The sequence below is a fragment of the Macaca nemestrina genome, chromosome 13 (genome assembly GCF_043159975.1).
Source record: "Macaca nemestrina isolate mMacNem1 chromosome 13, mMacNem.hap1, whole genome shotgun sequence".
Taxonomy (NCBI): domain Eukaryota; kingdom Metazoa; phylum Chordata; class Mammalia; order Primates; family Cercopithecidae; genus Macaca; species Macaca nemestrina.
Genome location: NC_092137.1, coordinates 41071451 through 41096152, shown reverse-complemented (window position 1 = coordinate 41096152; position 24702 = coordinate 41071451). Strand labels below are relative to the sequence as shown.

At 33.5% G+C, this 24702-nt stretch overlaps 1 long non-coding RNA gene across 3 annotated transcripts in view; it reads left to right on the top strand.

The window, feature by feature from the left end:
* Nucleotides 1–24702, top strand: part of LOC105464902 (uncharacterized) — a 484270-nt gene that overhangs the window by 130344 nt on the left and 329224 nt on the right. For all 3 annotated transcript variants that reach the window (XR_011612243.1, XR_011612242.1, XR_977133.3), the window contains exon 2: nucleotides 24515–24569. This is a non-coding gene — a long non-coding RNA (uncharacterized lncRNA). The remainder of the gene's footprint in view (nucleotides 1–24514; nucleotides 24570–24702) is intronic.

The following is a 24702-nucleotide window of genomic DNA, read 5'->3' as shown; positions in this document are numbered from 1 at the left end:
GCATAGATATCTATATAAACAATTACTTTAATTACAGAAAATAATCAATAATTAAGTCAATTAATTCAAACAATATTTACATCTCTTCATTTCATGAAAAATCTCTTTTTAATGAAAAATCTCATCCAAGATGAAACAGTGCTTTTCATAGATAAAGAAATGAGAAATTAATCTATGCTAAAAGAAATATTGAATAGGTTCTGAGTCATTCTGTGAAATATTTTCCATAAGCAAAAAGTCTTTTGAAGAAGAGATGACTGGATTTTTATTAGGATATGCAGTTTCCAGAACATTTTGGAAACTTGAAGATACTCCATTCTGATCAACTGTCTTTAATTAGACCCCAATAAGATGCAGCGGAAACTATCTGTAGCAGTGATTATATGTTAACACTGGTCAGTTTTGAAGTATGTATGAAATAAACCAAACAAATTTGACCATTTTGCGGGAATATGCAAGATATTTATCTATATTTTTAGACTGTGTTTATGTAGTTATATGCATCATAGAATGATTATATTCACTGGTTCCATAGAATTTAGTTCTGAATTTAAAACCATAGCGTACAGACTCTAGTCACTATAAATTACTCTCAGAACATGGAGATTCCTGGCAAGGAAAATATTGTTACATGAAGTAGTTACCAGGTGAAATGCTCCCTCAGGAGTCCTGGGATGGATCTGTTCAATGTCTTCTTGGTTTCCAAATTCCTAATTTGGACGCTCCTCCTGTGAGTGCAGCTATAATTGAAAAGAGAGGAAAAGCACTCTGCTAAATGTTTACTGTTAATAAGGGAGTGGGAAATAGAGAGAAGTTCAGAGGCTGTTAGAAAGAAGTACATTTTCCTGACCAGCTATGTCCTTCAGAAAAGATTTCTTCAACATATTTTAAGAAGGCAGATAATATCATTGTTTTAAAACAGAGCTTTTTGAAAACTCAGTATAGTTTTAAGGGAGTTTCCCATTGTAAAAACAAAACAAAACAAACAAAAACAAAACTATTGGTTGAGGAAAGTGTTTATATACCTATTATGAACAGGTCTTTTTATGACCAAGTATCTTTACCTACAAACTAATGCTATTTCCTCTCCTATTACATTTGATTTTAAAAATAGTGCTCTTCCTTTTAAAGATGTTTAAACATTTGGACTCATTCTAGGATACATGGATATACATGCATACATCATATAAAAATCTATGCATATACACTATGTATATTCAGTGTGTATATATACATATGTGCAGTATATATGTATTTACAGTATACATGTACAGTATACATATACAGTATACACAGTGTATATCCATAAATACACATATATGTGTTTGTACATATGTGTATTTAAATAGCTGTTAATCTTGAAAATATAGACCCAACACTAATGATGTTGATTTATTAATTTTATTAATCATTTTAACATTTTTCTAACATTTCCAAAGGACTTATTTTTTATAACAATATGTTTAATAGTATTTTCAAATATATGAGAAGTTCTCAAGAAAATTGACACTTTTAGAAAAAAAGAATTTTGGCAGAACCATTGTAATAAAAATAAAATTAATAACATATTCTCAGAATTTTCAGTGTACTCAAAATAATGTTTCTTTCAGACCTGAGGCATAGTTGAAATTGTAACTGCCCAGTGGGTTCACCTTGCCTACTGCCTAGACAGAACCAATTTATCAAGACATAGGAATTACAATAGAGAAAGAGTAATTCATGCAGAGCCGCCTGTGCGGGATTCCAGAGTTTTATTATTATTCAAATCAGTCTCCCCAGCATTCAAGGATCAGAGTTTATTTTGTTAATTTTTTAATTTTTTATTTTTATTATACTTTAAGTTCTGGGATACATGTGCAGAACATGCAGGTTTGTTACACAGGTGGTGGTTTGCTGCACCCATCAACCCGTAATCTACATTAGGTATTTCTCCTAAAGCTATCCCTCCTCTAGTCTCCCAGCCCCCGACAGGTCCCGGTGTGTGATGTTCCCTCCCTGTGTCCATGTCTTCTCATTGTTCAACTCCCACTTATGAGTGAGAACATAAACACAACTTGGTGGGTAGGGGGAAGCCAGCGAGCCAGGAGTGCTGATTGGTTAGGTCAGAGATGAAATCATAGGGAATCGAAGCTGTCTTCTTATGCCAGGTCAGTTCTTGGGTGGAGGCAAGAAGATCAGATGAGCCAGCTTATCGATCTGGGTGGTGCCAGCTTGTCAGAGGCCTTAGAACCAAAGCGACTCCATTTTGAGTAAGGGCTAGGAAAATGAGGCTGAGACTTGCTGGGCTGCATTCTCAGAAAATTAGGCATTCCTAGCCTCTAGATGTTTACACATAAGGGGACAAATTAATAATGTTTACTAAACAGACCCAGTCTTGGGAGTGTCCAGATATCCCAATATCTGGAAAACAAAGCCATTCCTAATTTTGCTTTAACGATAATACTATCAATTCTTGCAAAATACAGTAATTAAGAAAATTAATCCTTTATCACAAACCCTTATAGCAGAGCACATCTCCTCATATATAGGAGTATTGTACCCAGGGTGGACACCATCCTCCTCTTACTTTCTGGAAAGTCCTACTCTGGAGTCCCTACTATGGAGTCCTACTCCATAAAGTTCTATGGAGTTGCTGTCCTTTTACCACTTTACTTTCTTAATAAACTTAATTTTACATCTCTCTTGGGGTCTGGATGGGGACATGTTTCCTGTAACAAGCTGATCCATTAAGTGCAGGGTTTGTAAAATATCTCAAGCACTGATCTTAGGAGCAGTTGAGCAAGGGTCAGAATCTTGTAGCCTCTAGCTGCATAACTCCTAAGCCATAATTTCTAATATTGTGGCTAATTTGTTGGTCCAACAAAGGCAGTCTAGTCCCCAGGAAGAAGGAGGGTTTTTTTTTTGGGAAAAGGGCTGTTATCATCTTTGTTTTAAACTATAAACTATACACTAAGTAGCTCCCAAAGTTAAATCCGCCTACACCCAGGAATGAACAAGGACTGTTTGAAAGTTAGAAGCAAGATGGAGTTGGTTAGGTCAGATCTCTTTCACTGTCTCAGATACAGTTTTGCAATGGCAGTTTCAAAATTTGTCTTGACAATGTAACATACAGACAAGTTGCAAAATGTGTATTTAAAATAATGGAAATAAAAAAATAGTAGGATATAAAGATAAAATGAGAAAGAATACAAATTTTATCTGATTTATAGTTGCTTGTAGCCTGCCAACATTACCTTTTTAATAAAAATATCACATTTCTAATTCAATACTATTGGCAAAGTTTGATTGTTTTACTTGAGGTTTAAACGTCAAAATGAATTTTCTTTAAATTGGTCTATTTTTCAAACATAAGGCTATTTTTCTCCTCAATGAATTGTAGTGATTACAAATTCAATTGATACAAAAAAGTATAATACTTAGAAAAAATAAATAAGAAACAGCAAGAACATCTGATAACAAATTATTTGGTATATTGTGTTTAAAAGAAATAGTTACTCAGTAACTTGAAGGGAAGTATTTAATGGATAATATATCTCAACAAAGACTAAAAGTACAATTTGTAAGCTGAAAGAAAATTTGCAATTTGGGATATTGTGAAAGAAATAACATCATTGAGAAGAAACTTTTACCTAATCAAAGCTAACTGTCTCCACATTGTTGATTTCCACTTCTTCAGAGGAAATCTTGTTGTAATTTAACATAGTACTCTCACTTAGTTTTGAATTTTAAGTTACTTCTGTAGATCAGCTGATATAAAAGTTGTTTTGAAATATAAGATATGCTACTCGGTTTTGAAGAAAAGGCACCGTTCTTTTGAAGTAGAGTTATGCTATTTAAAAACAAATTGTTTAAATATAAAATTTTATACAAGCTGTTTAATGTTTTTGTGCATATCAACAGCTTAATTGCACTAAAGTTATTAACATCTCATCACTATACCCCAGATTATTTTCAGTAATGTTAGGCAGAAAATTAGTCAATGATTTATAGTTATACCTAGCTCATGCACTGAAAGATTTCATCTAAATACGTGTTTTGATAGACCAGGCTCACGGAAGAATGTCTTATTCTTCACAATTCCTTATCAATATAAATATTTGAAATTTCAAATCACATATTTAAAACTTAGAAATAGTAATATAGTGCATGCCTTGGTAATAGCTATAATCATGTAGAAGTAATGTAGAGAAGAAACTCCAAAAAGAAAGGTTAGGCTGGTTAAAACATAAATTTTAAGTGGTATGGTAGAAAAAAAGCAGTGGTATAGGCTGAGGCAATGGATTTGGATAATTTGGGATGGAAGAAGGAAATTGAAAAAACATATACTGAGCATCTACATGTTTCAGGCATTTTTAAAGATACCATCTATTCTTTATAATAGTGACAGGTTGATAGAATAAATATCATATTTATTACACTTGAGGAAACTGGACAAGTGATGTTCTTACCCAAGACCACACAGCTAATATGTTGGTTAAAATACTTCTGAGATTTTCTTGGGAAATTCAGAGCACCTTGACATTGATACAAACTCATACATGTGACTCCAAAACCTATCCACTTCTTACTGTACCTGATATTATTGTATGAGCAAAGCCAGAGTAAGATATGAAATATCATTATGTGTTGGGGTAATGGGTCTGTGGCAGGAGTTTGGGTTATGAGGCCATAGTAGAGTTGGACTTAAATGACAGCTTGTAATTTAACTCTCCAATTTAAAGAAAACCATAAATATCAGTATAAGAACTTACATTTTATACTGTACTCAGTGGGGAGTCAACAAAAATTTTAACCAGAAGAGTAACCAAATCAAAATTATGGTTTAGATTTGTGAATTCCTTCAGCTTGTTCTAGGAAGAACACATTCTCCAACCCAGCATCATGTTTAAAAGTGGCTCAGCTAAGCTACATTACATTCTAATTGTGTTGGTTTAAAAATAAATTTAATTTAAATTTAAAATATGACAGTTTCATAACAATTGCAGTTTCCAATCAACATTTTCACTGTTACTTTCTTTTAAAACTAAATTTGAACATTTCCATTCAGTGATTAAATGTAAAATCTTACCTACAATGAACAGTTATCAATCCCAAAAGGAGAAGAATTAGAAGAATGTAGGCGTATCCTCTTTATAGAAAAGTTGAGGGTTTTGGCTCAAATGTATTAAACAACATATAATGGGAGTTTTGAGGAGAAAGAAAACCTGGAGTTTTTTTTTTTTATTTTTTTATTTTCAGTCATTCAACAGGTATACACAAAATGCCTCTTAAGTGCCAGAAACACTTGTAAGTTCTAAGATTATGTACAGCAGTGAAGATACTCCTTTTCTCCAGTGAATTTTATTTCATTAGGATGGAAATATTCAACAGACAAACAAATAAGGCAATAACAAAGTTCTGATAAATGCAATAAAATGGGTAAAGGAAGGAGCAAATTTGGAGTGGGGAGGTTCATTGCAAACAGAACATTTGAGCAGATCTGAAAGGTATGAGAAAGTGAGTAGAAAGCTTATCTGCAAGTTAGCATTTCAGGCAAAGGGAAGAGACACTACAAATAAGTTAGGTGAAATTTTTCTGGAATATTTGATCACCTCAAGTGTTCTTGGAGTGTGCGATGAAACGGAGTGTGAGAGAGAAGATAATGAAAACACATGAGTATTCAGGAGGTAGCTGGGGAGGCTAGAACATGGAGAGTCTTGTAAGATACCATTTGGATTTTTGCATTTACTCAGAGATAGAAGGGAATTTATTAAAGTTTTTTTTTTATATGAGTGTCATAATATTTTTTATTTTTTTATTATTTTTTTAAACATTCTGAAAGGACCATTATGGGGGCAGATTGGGAGGTGAGGACAAAAATAGTCATTCAAGTTAAAACCATTGTAATAATCCAGGTAAGAAGTATTTATTGTCTGAAGTTTGCTTGTAGCAGTAGATATTCTGAAGGTAGTAAAATTCTAGATCTATACTCAAGACAACGTAATTTGCTGATAGAGTGGGTATGGCATATGAAAGAAACAGGAAACAGAAGAATCTAAATGAGAAAGGGAGAATGAGGAAGAGAAACTGTTGAGAGGGTTAAGGAATCAAGAGATTAGTTTTATTAATGTTAAATTTGAGATGAATATTAATATCCAAGTACAAATATTGACTAGTTGTATATTAAAATCTGGAATTTAGAGAAATAGAGCTTAAGATATAAAATGAGGAACTTAAATGTATAAATAATATTTGCAACTACAAGGCTGGGTGAGATCTTCCAGGTAGTAATTATGAATTAAAAAAAGAAGAAGCCTTAGGCCAAAGATTTGGGGCATTCCAATATTTATGTTAGACGAAAAAGAAAAAAAAAACAACACAAAGGAGGCAGCAGCAATGGATGTAGGAGAATCAAGAGAGATTGATATCCTGAAAGCTAAGAGAAAAAAAAGTACAATGCAGTAAGTTATTAACTGTCTAAGACCACTGGATTTAGCAATGAATAGGTTGGCCCCGGCAATAGCTGTTGGCCCCGGCAATAGCTGTTTATTTGAGTTTTGAAGAAGAAGATCTAATTATACTAGATTAAAAAGTCAGTGAAGGGGAATAAGTAGAGGCAGTATTCTTAAGGAGTTTTATTGTGTAAAGTCACAAATAAATGGAGCATTAACTGGAACAGAATGTGGGCAACAATATATATTTTAAATATGGCATCTATTATGGCAGGTTTTGATTATTATTGAAAAGCCCTAGTATGGATGGAAGAGTTGATGATGTAGCAAAGAAATGGGAAATTTGAGTAGATGAGAGGAGATTAAATGTGGTCCATAGAAATATGGACATTTTGTCCATAATTTGATAGATGTGATCTTAGAAATGTGTAAAACTATCTATCATTCCTTCTACTGGGGTTTATATTATATATTTATTGTCCTTTAAAAAGATATTGAAATCTATACATTTAACTGTTTTCTGAAAAAAATGTCATGATGTATATATTAATAAGCAGCTTTCTGGCCTTTTTACTCTTAAGCCAGTGCTTTTAAAAAACTATATTAAACCACTAATATTTACAACTTCAGAGAAGGGTTAACAAATACAGAGAAATGTTTTAATACATCCCTCTTTTCTATATTTTTTGAATTTTGGTGAATAGTATTCATTTTCTGACATGATCTTGCTATTTGCCAACTGGAGCATGTTAACTTCTCTGTAAATATTAGCTATTATAAGGAAAATAAATGGAGGAGTATAATTTCTTGGTTGATATCACTTCATGACACTTGAGACTTCAGCTATTCTTTATTTTTATACACACCAATTCTTTAAAATGTTATTTAACTGTGGAGCAAAACAACTTACTGTGCATAAAAACATCAGACAAGCTAGAGTTTCCCATTCAGTAAGTAGGGATAGGGCCAGGTAATTTCCAGTTCAATAATGCTATCAGAAAATTTATCACCAGAAATTTGAAGGCTAGGAGAGAATGGGATGGTATATACAAAGTGCTGAAGAAAAAACATTCCAACCAAGAATACGGAACTCAGAAAGCTATCATTCAGAAATAACAGAAAATTAGACTTTCTCAGGTAAACAAAAGCTAATGGGGCTTATCACAGTAGACCTGCCTTAGAAAAAATACTAAAGATATTCTTCAAGCTGAAATGAAAGATCACTAATGAGTAAAGTGGAAACACATGAAAGTATAAAACTTACTGATGAAAGAATGTAGTCAAATTCAGAATATTTTAATACTTCAATGATAGTGTGTAAATTACTTATAACTCTAGTATATAGCTTAAAAGATGAAAGTATTAAAAATAACAAATAATTTGAAGAGGATAGATATACAAAATAAAAAGGTATAAATCATAACATAAAAAACAAAATGTGGGGGGCAAGGAATAAAAGTATTGAGTTTTTATATGCTACCGAAGTTAAGGTATTGTCGGCTTAAAGTAGACTGTCAAAATTTTTATTTGTAAGCCTCATGGTAACCACAAAACAAAAATCTATGGTAGACACGCAAAAGATACAGAGAAAGGAATCAAAACATATCACTACAGAAAATCATCAAATCACAAGGGAAGACAGCAAGAGAGAAAAAAGAGAACAAAGAATCTACAAACAGCCCCAAAATAATTCACAAACTGGCAATAGGAAGTTCTTACCTATCAACAATTACTTTAAATATGAAAAGATGCCGAGTGGCTGAATGGAGTAAAAAACAAGACCAAACTGTACGCTGTCTATAAGATCCCCATTTCAGCTTTGAAGACATATATAGACTTAAAGTGAAGGTTTTAGGAAAAAAATCTATGCAAATGTAAATCAAAAGAGAGCAAGGGTAGCACTACTTATATGAGACAAAATAGACTTTCAGTTAAAATCTGAAACAAGAAACAAAGAGGGTCATTATATAATGACAAAGGTTCAATTTGTCATCAAGAGGATATAAGAGTCGTAAATATATATGGACTGAACATGAGAGCACTTAGATATATAAAACAAATAGTAACAGATCTGAAGGGAGAGATAGACTGTAATACAAAATTAATACGAGAATTCAATACCCTTCTTTCAGCAATAGACAGAATATTCAATCAGAAAATCAATAAGAACACATCAGACAGGACTTATCCTTTTTTAAAATTTTTATTTATTTATTTATTTTTAAAGAAGGGGTCACACTATATTGCCCAGGCTGGAATCAAACTTCTGGGCCCAAGGGATCCTCCCACTTCAGCCCGCAAGTAGCTGGGACCACAGATGCATGCCACTGTGCCTGACTTTGGATTACTCTTTAGAACAAATGGACCTAACAGACGTGTATAGCACATGCCATTCAGTAATAGCAGAATATACATTCTTCTCAAGTGTATACAAAACATGCTTCAAGAAAGATGATATGTTTGGCCAAAAACAGGTTTTAACAAGTTTAAGAAGATTGATCATATCAAGCATCGTTTCTGACCATAATGGCATAAAACTACGAATGAGTAGCTGACGGAAAATTAGAAAATTTAAAAATATGTGGAAATTAAACAGCACACTCTTGAACAATCTATAGGTCAAAGAAGAAATCAAGGCCAGGCGCGGTGGCTCACGCCTGTAATCCCAGCACTTTGGGATGCCGAGGCGGGAGGATCATGAGGTCAGGAGATTGAGACTATCCTGGCTAACATGGTGAAACCCGATCTCTACTGAATAAATAAATAAATAAATAAAAGTAAAAATAAATTAGCCGGGCATGATGGCTGGTGCCTATAGTCCCAGCTACTTGGGAGGCTGAGGCAGGAGAGTGGCATGAATGCGGGAGGCAGGCGGAGCTTGCAGTGAGCCGAGATTGCGCCACTGCACTCAAGCCTGGGTGACAGAGCGAGATTCCATCTCAAAAAATAGTAATAAATAAATAAGATTAAATTTAAAAAAATAAGAAGTGTAGTCAAAATAACGTTTTGTCTACCTTTAAAATGCTCTGTGTTACCTTTAAATAATTGCATTTTATCTTTAAATCATGCTCTGTTTTATCTTTACCTGGCATGTGCCCTCATTTGGCCAATATAAATTAGAGAAGAATAAGGGTCAGCTTTTATATGCTCAACATAATGGAATGGAAAACTCTGATACATGCCTTCAGAGTCATGATTTATGTAAAGGAAAAACTGTTACTTCAAGTGATCTTGCCTTTTTCTGATTTTTTTTTTCTTTGTAGTCACTCATTCAACACATTACCTTTTAGAATTCTACTTGAGAGCACTGCTTTCTACATAAGGGAGAAATGGTGATCTTCACGTTTCTCTCTCTCTCTCTCTTTTTTTTTTTTTTTTTTTTGAGGTGGGGTCTTACTCTGTCCCCCAGGCTGGAGTGCAGTGGTGTGATTTCTGCTCACTCCAACCTCTGCCTCCTGGGTTCAAGCAATTCTCTTGCCTCAGTCTCCCAATTACCTGGGGCTACAGGTGCTTGCCACCATGCCTGGCTAATTTTTTTGTATTTTTATTAGAGACAGGGTTTCACCATATTGGCCAGGCTGGTCTCGAACTCCTGATCTCATGACCCACCTGCCTCCAACCTCCCAAAGTGCTGGGATTATGAGTGTGAGCCACTGTGCCCGGCCCACAATATTTTTTATTAAAAGAGTTCATTTTATGTTCTTACAAGCAGGGAACTTAGAATTTTTAACACGAAGTGACTATCTGAAATAAGAGCACCCTTTCCTGAGACTCCATGTCGTGGAGACTGTAGAGAAATTTTTTATAACTTCTACTATTTTTAGAAGAGTTGTCACGTATAGGTTGTGTAAATATAGTATATTGTACCTTATAGAAAACTAAAGTTCTTGCCAACTATATTCATTTTTTTTTTACTAGTGAAAAGGTATTTTATTGATTAAAGGAGATTATTTTTTTCTAGCAAATATGCATTAAGTCAGTCTTCTATTACTTTTTTTTAATTTTTTTTATTATTATTATACTTTAAGTTCTAGGGTACATGTGCATAACGTGCAGGTTTGTTACTTATGCAGCTGTGCTGCACCCATCAACTCATCAGCACCCATCAACTCGTCATTTACATCAGGTATAACTCTCAGTGCAATCCCTCCCCGCTCCCCCCTCCCCATGATAGGCCCCGGTGTGTGATGTTCCCCTTCCCAAGTCCAAGTGATCTCATTGTTCAGTTCCCACCTATGAGTGAGAACATGCGGTGTTTGGTTTTCTGTTCTTGTGATAGTTTGCTAAGAATGATGGTTTCCAGCTGCATCCATGTCATAGGTAAGGTCTAGAACCCTGGGTGTAGCCACATTTGTTATCAAGTATTTGTTTTATGAGTGATATTGGTCAAGGATGAAGAAACCCAAAACTATGGATTCTCTAAAAGATTTAAAATGAAACACAGATGAAAAATGTTTCACAAGAATAATAGCTAGCATATATTGAACATGTATGTAGAACATTTTCTTATCACCTTTTAAAAGTTACATATGGTGGATACTTGTATTATTTATATTTTACAGATGAACAGACCAAAGCATTGACAGGGTAAACAACTATCCATGATCTCGCAGATACTAAATGGAATTTAGTATCCATGTATTTGGGTTGCAGAGTTCACATACTTAATGACTGTATTCTATTACCTCATCCAACTCAATGTTTGAAAAACACAAGTTTTACCCATTTTACAGTCTCTCCCACACCTAAAAAACTGTCAAAATTTGTTATCGTAGAAACATACAGGATGCCTTGAAAGCAAGTTGAGGAGACTTCTGAATTTATAATGAAGACTTTAAAAATTCCTAATACTAGCCTGAAGTAAAGGCATGTCTTTAATGATTAAATGTATTTTACTTTTAATGACAAAAACCGCAGTTACTTTTGCACCAATCTAATAGCTACAGGTTAAAACGAATAGGAGCCAAAGGTGTCTGCAGCATTTGAAAACAGACTATAAAGCAAAAGGCATTGCAAGAATGAGGACTTTGCTTATTAGGGACAATCTTCTGATCAATTTATTTATTATTTTTAATTAAAGATTGTTATGACTAAAAATTTAATAAACTATATACTTTCTACAGTGATCCCCTGTGAAGCTGAATGGTACCTATTAAAAGTAGAAATGGTTGGAATCTGTTTTTAAATATGCTTAAATTTAAGCATTACATCTCAATATTATTGAGAGTTCATATCTTTAATTTTTTATGTAGTTTCAATTTTAAAAAGAATTAGTGAGAGGAGTACTGCTCCTCATAGGCAGAAAAACATTCTAGTACTTGAAAAAAAATTATTTTCTGTTTAATAGAATTCAAATACCAGGAAGCAAACTACATGTAAAGAATTGAAAACCAATGCTATAAATAATTTTGAACTCTAATATGCAGTGAACTTAGAACAAATTCTAATTTTAAAAATTGGACTGTAACATTTGTTGCCTTTCAATACAGAAGTAGAATTTTCTTTTCTTTTTTGACTGGGGGCAGGCAGAGTTTTTGTTGTCCAGGCTGGAGTGCAGTGCCATGATCACAATTCACTATAACTTCAACTTCCTAGGCTCAACCTCAGCTAGGGACTATAGGCATCACCACAACACCCAGCTAATTTTGTAATTTTTTTACAGAGGGGGGTCTGACTAGGTTGCCAGGGCTGATCTTGAACTCCTGGGCTCAGGTGATTCTCCTGCCTCAGCCTCCCAAAGTGCTGAGATTACAGGCGTAAGCAATTGTGTCTGGCTGGAAGTAGAATTTTCATTCAAAATGTTTCATTGTGGATTATTAGTGACTAAGAGGGGAGAATATATAATTCCTTGATTTCAGAATGAGAGACTTCTCCTGGTTATTGGTAAATCCTGAATTCTCCATCTCTTGAGTACTACCATGTACATGCTAATCATAAAGTTGTATAAACCTACATGGAAAACAGAGTCATCCAGACAGACTCAAATTTTCAGTTAAAATTTTAAAGTTTTATTTGAACACTCATTCAGAAATGTACTTTCTTTTTTTGCCCTAAGACTTTCTGCTTTATTCATTTGTCATCCTTAGATTAAAAAAGAAAGAAAGAAAGAAAAAGGGAATGAAAGAGAGAAAACTGATGATTCTTCTTAAACTGTGTGCTGGAAAAAAAAGTTTTTAGGCTTTATTTGTGTAGGGTTTATAGGTTTCTGCCATTCAAGATGAAAGTTTTGAATATTTACTAACTCAATTGCTATTATTGCTGCATTAATAATTCTGGCATAAAATTAATTAATCTCATTTTTCCATTTGACATAATAATAACCAAAAAGGACATGTTTTAGAAAGCTGTTTTATTCAGCAATTTAAAAAAATCTATGAATGAGTGAAAATTGCTGATTAGATTTTTTCACTTTACAGTTCATAGAACATACAGATTTTACATTCACCTTTTTTACAAAAGAGAGACAATATACTTACATTGAACTAAAAATTGAACTAACATAAGACTATTTTTAACAAGGCAAATGTAGTTTGTTGAGCACTTCCAGGACTCACCTCTTTACTGATTTCGTGGAATCTAAGGTATTAAAATATTTCCATCACTATTCAAAGGCAGAGGAACACCAAAATGGACTTCAAAAGTAGTTATTGGCCTAGCTGTGAATAAAATTATCTGCAAAATAAGTGATTTATTCTGTATATTATTTTATGGTTTAATTTATTAAATTTGAGTTTGAGGAGTTTTTACAATCTCAATTTTGTATTATCTCAAATACCATATATACCAAAAGCATGGTGAAGACTACATACCTAATCTTAAAGTAGAAAAATGCAAACTAACTAAATCTGATAAACATTTACCATGGTATCTAGTAGGTATGTATTTTAAATGAAGTAACTGGCCAGTACTAAATCGCTTATCAAATGCAGAGAGATTCTAAGTCCTAATTTTGGTTTTTACCTAACTGTAGGCAAAATTTGACACATACATAGAGGCAGTGCTTGTTTTTGCACAGTTTCAACATTCATGAAATTCAGATATCATGATTTACTTAGAGAATACCAGTCCCCATAAATACAGTTCCAACTTCAATTACCACAATATATTAACTGTGAGTAATTGTATAAAGTAAAAAAAAAAAACAAAAAACTATTAGCTCTTTAGTCTACAAATCACTGCATAAACAACAGATTCCCATCATGATAAATGAATGGTAATGTCACTTATTTTAGATCTGTCCATAAGTGATCACTGCCCATCTGTTATTTAGTTCTTATTCTGACAGCAAACATGAAGAAGTGTTACCTCCCTATTTTCCCAGTGATTCAACCACATGCCATTTTACATAACTTGATCTTTGGAATGGGGGAATTGGCCAACAAAGATAAAAGTTCAACAAAGAAACTATAAGTGATAATGCTAGAAGTAAAATTCAAAACAAACATAAATGGATGTCTGAAGAGGTAAGTGACCATAGGAATGTTGACAGTGGTGTTATTTCGAAGACTGAAAATATACAAGCAGTGGAACTTAATACTTGCAAACTTACTGAAATAAATGAGGAAAGTGGTTGTGACCAAAATAAATAAATAAATAAATAAATAAATAAATAAATAAAGTAATGAAGATGTTCCAGAGCAAGTGATGTCAGTGAAACACCCCACATTAAAGAAACTCCCAAAGGTATTTTATAGCATAGAAAGGACAAAGACTAAAATGTTAGAAACTGATCTAAATTTAGAGAGAAGTATGACAATTCACTAAGGCATTGAAAAAGTACTTGCTTCATATTGTTAGTTAATGCACAAGGCAAGCACTGTTCAATTACCCTTAATTAGTTTTTTTTTTTACTAAGAGATAAAATACATCAATTCTCAATGGTTTGAACATTGTAAACTGATGTGCTACGGTTTGAATATTTGTGTTCTTTCCAAAATTCATGTTGAAACTTAATTCCCAATGCAATATTATTAAGAGATAGAGCCTTTAGGAGGTAATTTAGTCATGCGTGCTCCTCCCTCATGATTGAGATTTAGGGCCTTGTAAATAGGCATCGGACAACATTCAGCCCTTTTTACCCTTCTGCCTTCCGCCATGTTGAGGACACAGCAACACGATGCCATCGTGAAAGTAGGGAAAACTGTCTTCACCAGACACCAATTTGCTGGTGCGTTGATCTTGGACTTCCAAGCCTCCAGAACTGTGAGAAATACATTTATATTTTATATTAATTACCCAATGTGTGGTATTTTGTTATAGCAGAACAAAAAGAATAAGACACAATGCAATAAGTAATACTGATTTTACTGTTTTTGCATTCTCCTATACCTATTAACTGACAATAAGAAAGCTTTAAATACTTTGACAAAAGTTTTAAAGATGATGGAAAATGATCTACTATTAAGGTGACTTTGTACAGTTTCACATTTTAGTCTTTTTGCAGTCCTGAAAAGCCATACAAAATTACATGTATATATTTCTCTGTTTGTATATATGTATACATATATAAAAACATGTATATACCTATATACATACATATATACACATATATATGCATGCATATATGTACACATATGTATATATACATACGTATATGTAATGAGGTTGCAGTTTTAACCTCTTATTTTAAATAGATGTGTGTATCTTCATCTGAGAGTAATTTCACCATTGTAGACCTCAACTGATCAATAATAAAAAGAAAATATTTCTGATGAGAGATTTTTTCCTTCAACTGGGAAGAAAACTCTTCACCATTCTGATCCTAGTATGAATCCTGAGTTAAAAACTATGTCAAGGGAGGCCGAGACGGGCGGATCACGAGGTCAGGAGATCGAGACCATCCTGGCTAACACGGTGAAACCCTGTCTCTACTAAAAAATATAAAAATTAGCCGGGCGTGGTGGCGGGCGCCTGTAGTCCCAGCTACTCGGGAGGCTGAGGCAGGAGAATAGCATGAATCCGGGAGGCGGAGCTTGCAGTGAGCTGAGATCTGGCCACTGCACTCCAATCTGGGCAAAAGAGCGAGACTCCATCTCAAAAACAAACAAACAAACAAAAAAAAAACTATGTCAAAAGGAAAGTGCTTCTTTAAGGACAGAATTGATAGAGGAAAAAGTCCTCCGTGCCATCTGGTGACTTAACAACGTTAAAATGAAAGATTTTTGTGTACCTCTCTCTGTAAACACAGCAATTAATGGCCATTCTTTAACAACCTGAGAATCATGTGTCTTCAGGTCATCTGCCAATGAATCATCCATCAAAGGTAGAGTTTCTCAAATAATCTCAAATTAGAGTCTCAAGCTCTAGTGTTGCTAGATGTACAACAGAGATCAAATTACAGGGATTCAAACCATGTGGCAAAAAGAAAGGAACAATACACAACATCTCAAAATGAGTATTCTTAGTGAAAGAAGTCGGATACAAAATGGTACACATGGAGTGATTCTACTTATATGAAACTCTAGAAAGTGCAAACTGATTAATAGTGATAGAAAGCAGATCAACAGTTGTCTAGGACATGGTGTGCGGGAGGAATTGACCACAAAGGGGCACGAGAAAAGGTTTAGAGTTGATAGAAATGTTTTGTATTGTAATTGCGATGGTGGTTTCCCAGGTATATACATCATCAAAACTCATCACAGTGTTTATAAATGAGTGCAGTTTTTTGGGTGTAAATTATATCATAGTAAAGTCATGAGAAAGTCATACAGTTCAAGATTTGAACAAGATCAGACTAGATTATATCAAGCCCCAGAGGAGCCAAAATGTATTCTTTGGATTTTATAGATTTTCCACAATAATCTTTCAATTCTGTGTTTACAATCACAAGGAAAACCTTTAAAAGGCTAATTTAAGCATTATTCATGATTGACATCCTTTTCACTATGTTATGCCCATGAGCTGTGGGAACATGTGTTCATTTGCGTGTACACTTTTGCTTACATAGTGCTGCCATGATATTGTAATCATTGTGATATGCTCAAAAATTAAGAAGTGCATGTTTTTATATATACATTATGGATTTCTATTAAGTGAATGTAAATCTCTGTCAAGCAAAGATTTGAAAGCTCAGACAAAAGAAAGTCATGAAAGTCATTAAAGTTCTGCAAAGCCAGTATGTTGTTAACATCTCAACTCAAAAGTCCTTGAAATGTTCATACAGTGAGGGCAAAAACATTTTTAAGGTTTTAATTTAATTTTACTTTTGGTTTTGTAGTCTTTCTTGGAAGTGTAGAGCACCTGTAGTTATAATGTCATATACACAGTTTATATGCATAGAAATTAAATATTATAATGAAAATAGCTATGCCATTTTTCCTTTAAAAGGAATTTTTAAAAATCATTACAGTTTAAGAACTATCTCCCAATATCACTTTGAAAACACTGATAATTTTGTTATAACTCTATATCTGGTAATAATGTTTCTGTCAAAAATAGCATGACATTAAATGCAATTCAGATTATTATTCTTTTGAAGTCATAATATCCCCTCCAGTTTTTTATTGTAAATATATAATATTCTAATGATATTATAAATTAAGCAAGTTTTATTTGTTTGCTTGTTAAATATCTGTGAATTCAGAACTTAAAGAACTCATTTCTGTTTGTAAATAGCAACTTGTCAAATGCATTAGAATATAAGCATTTCACAGTGAGTATTACTGATATGTATGGCATGGTTTTTGAAGAGCTGGCAGCATCAATATACATTTTTTTAAACTAAATTTTTAAAAAATTCTGGTTTTTTTTTGTTGTTGTTGGTTATGTTAAAAGCAAACATGCTTTCCTTAGCAAGTAAGGCACTGAGAAAAGTGAAGATTGAGACAAATGCCAAGTTAGTCAATTTGTGATAGCCACTGCTACAACAGTATAAAGGAATGTCCTGATGATTTTTCATACCTTTTTATTTCAATAAACCTAAAAGATGTTGCTCATGCCTCCAATGGAAGCAAGTCAGCCAGGTAGTATTCTTCCAATCTTAAAAAAATGGGAAAAATAACACCAACAAGAATGCCCATTAATATTAGCCATTCTGATTTGTGTGAGATGGTATCTCATTGTGGTTTTGATTTGTATTTCTCTGATGATTAAAGATGATATCATATGGTTGTTGGCCTCTTGTATGAGAAAAAGGTTGCACATATACACCATAGGATTCTATGCAGCCATGAAAAAGAGCAAAATCTTGTCTTTTGCAACATGAATAGAGCTGGAGGTCATAATCCTAATCAAATTAATGTAGAAACAGAAAGCCAAATATAGCATGTTTCCACTTATATGTGGGAGCTAAACATTGAGTACACATGGGCATAAAGATGGGAACAGCAGAGACTGCAGACTACTAGAGTAGGGAGGGAAGAAGAGGGGTGTGGGGTAACAGATTACCTATTGGGCATTATGCTCACTTCCTGAGTGACAGAATCCATATCCCAAACTTCAGCATCATGTTATATACCCATGTGACAAACCTGCACATGCACCCCTGTAACTAAAATAAAAGTTGAAATTATATATAAAAAAGAATGCCCATTAGAGAAAGCTGAAACTTTAATTGAAAAAAAAATAACAATATATGCTATGCCAGCTTCTGCTACCTTTTTGACCCTACCCAACAACCAACTGAACACTAAGCCTTGAAATCTTGGAATGCTTCTGTTTTATAGCCACACAAGGATGGCATTCCTTTGTTTTAGAAGATAAAGTTTACAAAAGCAGCACGTTATCATGATGGTCTCAGTGAAGAACAACTTTTTAATGAGAAGCTAATCAAAACTATTTCAAACTTAAACTGGAAATATTTAATGACATCTTTGGAGTAGCCAGTTATTTTTACACCTTAAAATCTACCTAAGATTTATTTTTAATGATTTTGCAGGAAAAGAACAGAAAATGGGCGCAAATATTAGCTGTAAAAATGTCATGTCTGAGCTTCATTCACGACTTAACAGTTTAAATCATGTACAAGCCAGTACCATCCAGGGCAAGATAGCTTAATGATTCAGGACACCAGACTCATATCTTCATTTTCATTGACTTGTATGTTGACTTCTGCGAGTTATTTTCCCTCTTCGAATCTGTTTCATATCTTTCAATGGAGCAGATTAACTAGGTGTGACATTTTCATATCAAAGCTTCCTTGTATATGCATCAGAGACCCCTAGGGACTGGACTGATCAGGTGTCCATCTCCCCATCTCCTGCACTCATTCAGCAGGAAAATACTGTAATTATGTATTTATATACTGGTTTTAGTGTTATCATTGCTGTTGTTTTTAAGAGGAAAAAATGGATCTAGAGATCCATTTTTAAGTGCTTGCAACTATTAGAATGGATTATCTCTATGGTTCCATCCAACATCTATAATTAAGCCTACCAGCAATGGAAATTGGTGCTCAGAACTTGTTATTACTGTTAATAATGACACCAGCAGGCCGCTAAAAGACAGACATTTGTAATACAATTAGCCCCCCATTTAAAACCAGAATTTGAGGCACACATTTATTTATAAGTTAGATATTTGGGAGATGAAGGCATTTTTCCATAGAACCAGTTTTTCCATAGAACCAGTTTTTAAGGTAGCCAAAGATAATAATTATTAATAATAACAAAACAAACTAATTTAACTGCCACAGTAAAAAACAGTCTGTTTTTGATAAATAGGAATGAGAAAAAATACTCTCGCAAAAGCTGCAGTTAAAATTTAGGAAGAAAACAGTATTATATTTTGAGGTTTTTTTTTTTTTTTTTTTTTTTTTTTTTTTTTTTTTTTGAGACGGAGTCTCACGCTGTTGCCCAGGCTGGAGTGCAGTGGCGCGATCTCGGCTCACTGCAAGCTCCGCCTCCCGGGTTCCCGCCATTCTCCTGCCTCAGCCTCCTGAGTAGCTGGGACTACAGGCGCCCGCCACCGCGCCCGGCTAATTTTTTGTATTTTTAGTAGAGACGGGGTTTCACTGTGGTCTCGATCTCCTGACCTTGTGATCCGCCCGCCTCGGCCTCCCAAAGTGCTGGGATTACAGGCTTGAGCCACCGCGCCCGGCCTATTTTGAGGTTTTTAAACTTAATTTTGAATGTTTGAAGACAAATGTTTTTAGAAATACAGTATTTATTTTAATATCCTTTTGGTTTTAGAAGTTATCCAAAGTGACATGATTAGAGAGACACCTCTTTACTGATGTTGACATGGTGACTGAGATTTCAAAATTTAAATTAAATTAAAAAGTCAATGCCCACTTAACTTTATTCAGAATGAGAGGTTTGCTCAATCCCTTTTAAATCTTTATATCCCTCTTCAAGCTAAACCTAAAGACCTTGTGTTAGTGGTAGAGGAAAAAAAGCAGCACTAATAGATTTTACCATCTATTTCTACCTTTGTTTAAATATATAGGTTTTTAATCAGAAGATGCTGGTAACTCAGGGAGTTGCTCCATTAAAACTGATGGAATACTTTTATGTTTTCAAAATCTTCCCTCAAGTGTACATCTTGTTAAAAAGATCAGTAAATGGAGATCCAGAAAAATAAAGCTTAAGAGAATCTAAATATCTAGGTAACATATTCAACAGGAATATAAATATCTAGATATTGTGAATGCAATTAGTTCTACTTAACTAAAACTATTTTTTGTTTTAAAGGGTTCCAGTACTTAATAGAAAAATCCATTTCACCTATGCTGGAATATTTTCAGGCTAAATATTGTAATGGGAGAGTATGGTTTAGAATACACAGTGCATTAATAAATTGTTCAATATAACTAGTAAATGAGACACATCAAAAGTGATTGTAACAATTGCTATAAAATTCTAGGTTCATCAATCTCAGTTCTTGGATGTTTACACATTTTGCAAGTGTCATGTACTCCTTCATCTCCAACACCAGAATAGTTGGGCATCACTCCGAAATTTTTGTTTCCATGATTATGGGAAGTGAATATTCCATATTATTATATCCCAAGATTGTACTTAACATAGTCAAAGTTATATGATCATTCTGACCTAAAAGTTAGTACACAGTGGGTACTCTCTATATATTTTAAAACCTTGTAATTGTGAAGAAAAATGATCTATCCATTTTTATCATTAAAATGAAAATTTTTTCTTAGCCTTATGTTTTAAGCACTAGTATAGGACCTCTTTCATTATCACAAATACACGAAATTCCCTTTGTTCCTTTATGATGGGGATGAGCAGTGTATACTCAAAATAACAAAAAATACATATTTCCGATTTCCCATTTCCCCTATTGCGTCAAAAATGTATAAACAAGAAATTTAAAAGTTGAATGAACATATGCCATGAGATTTTAACTATTAGAGGAAGTGTGCTTCCTAGGTTATTATTTTTAGAAAGGTAATATGTACTTCTCCAGGCAGAGGTTCCACTTTGACACGAACATGACATATATCTCACACAGTAATTCTGTGTCATTTGGGGTAGATTGGCATCATAAAAAAAAATACATATGCATTATGGCATATGAAAATTATAGCTTGATTTGATTTTTTAAAAATTTCAAGTAACACTATAGCTTCTTGGAAACATAAATTTCATAAGGAAAGAAAAATGATTTATCTTTCTGGGAAGATAAAACTGAGAGGTGACGTCTTACTTTTCTTACCAAAATGTCAGCACAGTCTTTCAACAATGTCAGCATATGGTTGGATCTTGTCTTCCTTCTATATATTTTTTCTCCCACTGTGAAAGCTGAAAGTGATTGAAAGGGAGAGAGAAATGTACTGTACATTATAGGGTTCTTCAGCAGAAATTCCACTCCCCTTGCTTTCTTGCTCATTATCTGCATCTCACATGTATGAAGAAATTACACACCTAGTCAGGAAAATTGTTTACTATAAAATAAATTTTAAAATGCCAAGATTCTTAAAAATTATGCTTTTATAAAAATGTTTTATTTTCTTTGTAAGGTTATAAGATATGCTATAGACTGTTTCTTAATTATTAGTCATGAGTTTCCCAATCATTAAAAAATTGGTTTCTAGAAACCCAAAGACCACATAACAGGCTTTTGTATCATATAAAAATTAATCCAGTTTGTAAATAGAGGGCTTTGAAAGAATTTTAAAATTCTGTTTCTGGAATCTTAACCAGAATCTCCATAAAATTTTTTAGAACTAAACTGATGTGGAGCTTTGGTTAAATGCAAATTAAGAAATGTCAAGAAAGATATTTAAGTGAGGTAACAAAATATAAAAAAGGGAGCTTAAGTTAAAAGTAAAATGAAAAATAAGAGACAGACAATATTTGGGACATGAATGAGAAATCGGAAATAAGATATAAAACATTTCATGTAGTAGTTTAACTAAGTAGGTAGGTAACAAGAGAAGCTTAAACAAAACAGGAAACCTTTATACCAAGCTTGTCCAACCCATGGCCCATGGGCTGCATGAGGCCCTGGACAGCTTTGAATATGGCTCAACAAATTCATAAACTTTCTTAAAACATTATGAAAATCTTTTGCCTGTTTTTTTTTTTTTTAAGCTCATCAGCTATCATTAGTGTTAGTGTATTTTATGTGTGATCCAAGATAATTTTTCTTCCAGTGTTGCCCAGGGAAGCCAAAAGATTGGGCACTCCTGCTTTAAACACGTATATACATCCACAAGCAATTGTAAAATAGCAGATTTGTATCTCCCTATGTTTATATAACATTTTAAATATTATAATATTACCATATCATTTTAATAATATTTCTTTTAGAAAACTTTTATTAAAGTGTGATATAGTAAAGTGCAGCTTAAGGAACTTCCGTATGTATATGCACCCTGGTAACCACCAAATTAAGATATAAGACGTTGCAAAAGGTTCTCTCTTGCCCATCTCAGTGAATTTCCTGCTCACCCATGGTAACCCTGATTCTCTCTTACCTATTACAGTTGTTCTGCCATTTGTTGAACCTCACATATATATATATAAAATTATACAGTATGTATTTTTGTGTGCCCATCTTCTTTTTCTCATCTTTATATCTGTTGTAAATATCACATCTTACGTATCCATGCTATTGAGTGTAACAGTAGTTCATTCTTTATTTCTAAGTAGTATGCTATTGATTAGGTGCACCACAAATTACTTACATAAGCGTGCTAATGGTAAGGGGCGGTGCAAACCTTCCATTCCCACTACACAGGTTACTCAGGCATGTCCTCCAGAGTCTCTTTTGCCACCTGTGATCTCCAAAGGAGAAAAAACAGTGGTGAGACTAAAAGCAGAAGATTGCCATCTTTTATGCAGTAGGATATGTTACCTCTTTTTTCTTCACATTTTTTTTTTCACATTTCAATGACTTTTTTCTTCACATCTGATGATGAATACATTGAACCACTGAACTCAGATATCAAAACTTACAGAGAACCACGCTTTTCCATACTTAACATAATATCAGGATTCAACAACAGATAAACATACATCACCTCTGACAGCTGTGGGCACAAGAATAGGAAGAGGGGAGGGATTCGCTGGTAATGGAGATAGTTTAGCCATTCTTCAGGTGGCAGGACACATGCATTTGGGAACACACAAGCAGGCAGTCACATATTGATGGATGTGACTTGAAAAGGATGTCCCTAAGGGTATTATTTGATCTAAAAACATGTCCTTGGTTTTTCCAAACAGTTCAAGTAATTTCTCAGACTAAAACTATGTGAAGCATATTCTACGTAATTAGATTGTCACAGTTTATTTCCTGTTATCTTAGTACCTCCAGCTCTCTCTTTTGTTAAGGACCTGGATGACAACCCTTTCACTCTGATGTATGATTTGCATCTCAGCAAATAAAACTTTATACTATGCAAGACCAAGGTCGTTTATTATTATTATTATTATTATTATTATTATTATACTTTTAAGTTCTAGGGTACATGTGCATAACGTGCAGGTTTGTTATATATGTATACTTGTGCCATGTTGGTGTGCTGCACCCATCAACTCGTCATTTACATCAGGTATAACTCCCAATGCAATCCCTCCCCCCTCCCCCGTACCCGTGATAGGCCCCGGTGTGTGATGTTCCCCTTCCCGAGTCCAAGTGATCTCATTGTTTAGTTCCCACCTATGAGTGAGAACATGTGGTATTTGGTTTTCTGTTCTTGCGATAATTTGCTGAGAATGATGGTTTCCAGCTGCATCCATGTCCCTACAAAGGACACAAACTCATCCTTTTTTATGGCTGCATAGTATTCCATGGTGTATATGTGCCACATTTTCTTAATCCAGTCTGTCACTGGTGGACATTTGGGTTGATTCCAAGTCTTTGCTATTGTGAATAGTGCCGCAATAAACATACGTGTGCATGTGTCTTTATAGCAGCATGATTTATAATCCTTTGGGTATATATCCAGTAATGGGATGGCTGGGTCATATGGTACACCAGTTAGAATGGCAACCGTTAAAAAGCCAAGGTCGTTTTTGAAGTAATTTATGTTTTGTTTTCTACAGCAATTAAAGTTAATTTGATTATAGGCATGTTTTACAAAATGTGAAAACTTAGAAAAAATGTATTCAAAACAAGTTTATTTTATTCTTTAAAACTTTGATTTTTGTGTCTTTTTGTAATTCTGAAATGGCAAGAAATTTTCTTCATGCAACATATTTATTTTTGATAAACAGACATTTTCAATGATGTGTCCCATTTTGCCTCATGTTTGTTATTTATTGAATTATTTATTCAATTTTATTTTGCTTGAACCACCCCTTAAAGTTCAAACTACTTATTTGTAGCTCTTGAAAAGTATTGACATTTATGGATAAATTTATTGTCAGTTTACACAAAAAAATCAATGTCAAACTGTATCTTATTAAAATTAATAAGGCATCTATGAATTATATATTATCACTCTTGAAGTTTTATATTGTTTCACTATCTGTGATATTAATTCAATAATTAAAATACTTGATCAATTTATAAGTGCTTCTTTCTTCTACATCATTTTTTATTCTAGTCATGCATCATTCAACAAGTAAAATAAGTTTATTTTGAGAAATTCATAAAACTTTGGCTTTTTTCATAAATAATCCAATATCCCTATAATTATATAGGAAATATATATATACATATATATATATTTTTTTTTACAGAAAATAACTTCATTCTGCAATCGAAAGAATCACAGCAAGCTCTCATTGTACCAAGGTGGGTAAATTTTTCTTTCTTCTTAAAATGCATGTTTCCATGTCATAGAGGAGAAGGTGTATTGCTTTAAAAACTAATTTCTGTAGATATTCTGTTTTAAAAGACAATAAACTTTAGAGTATTCTACAATACT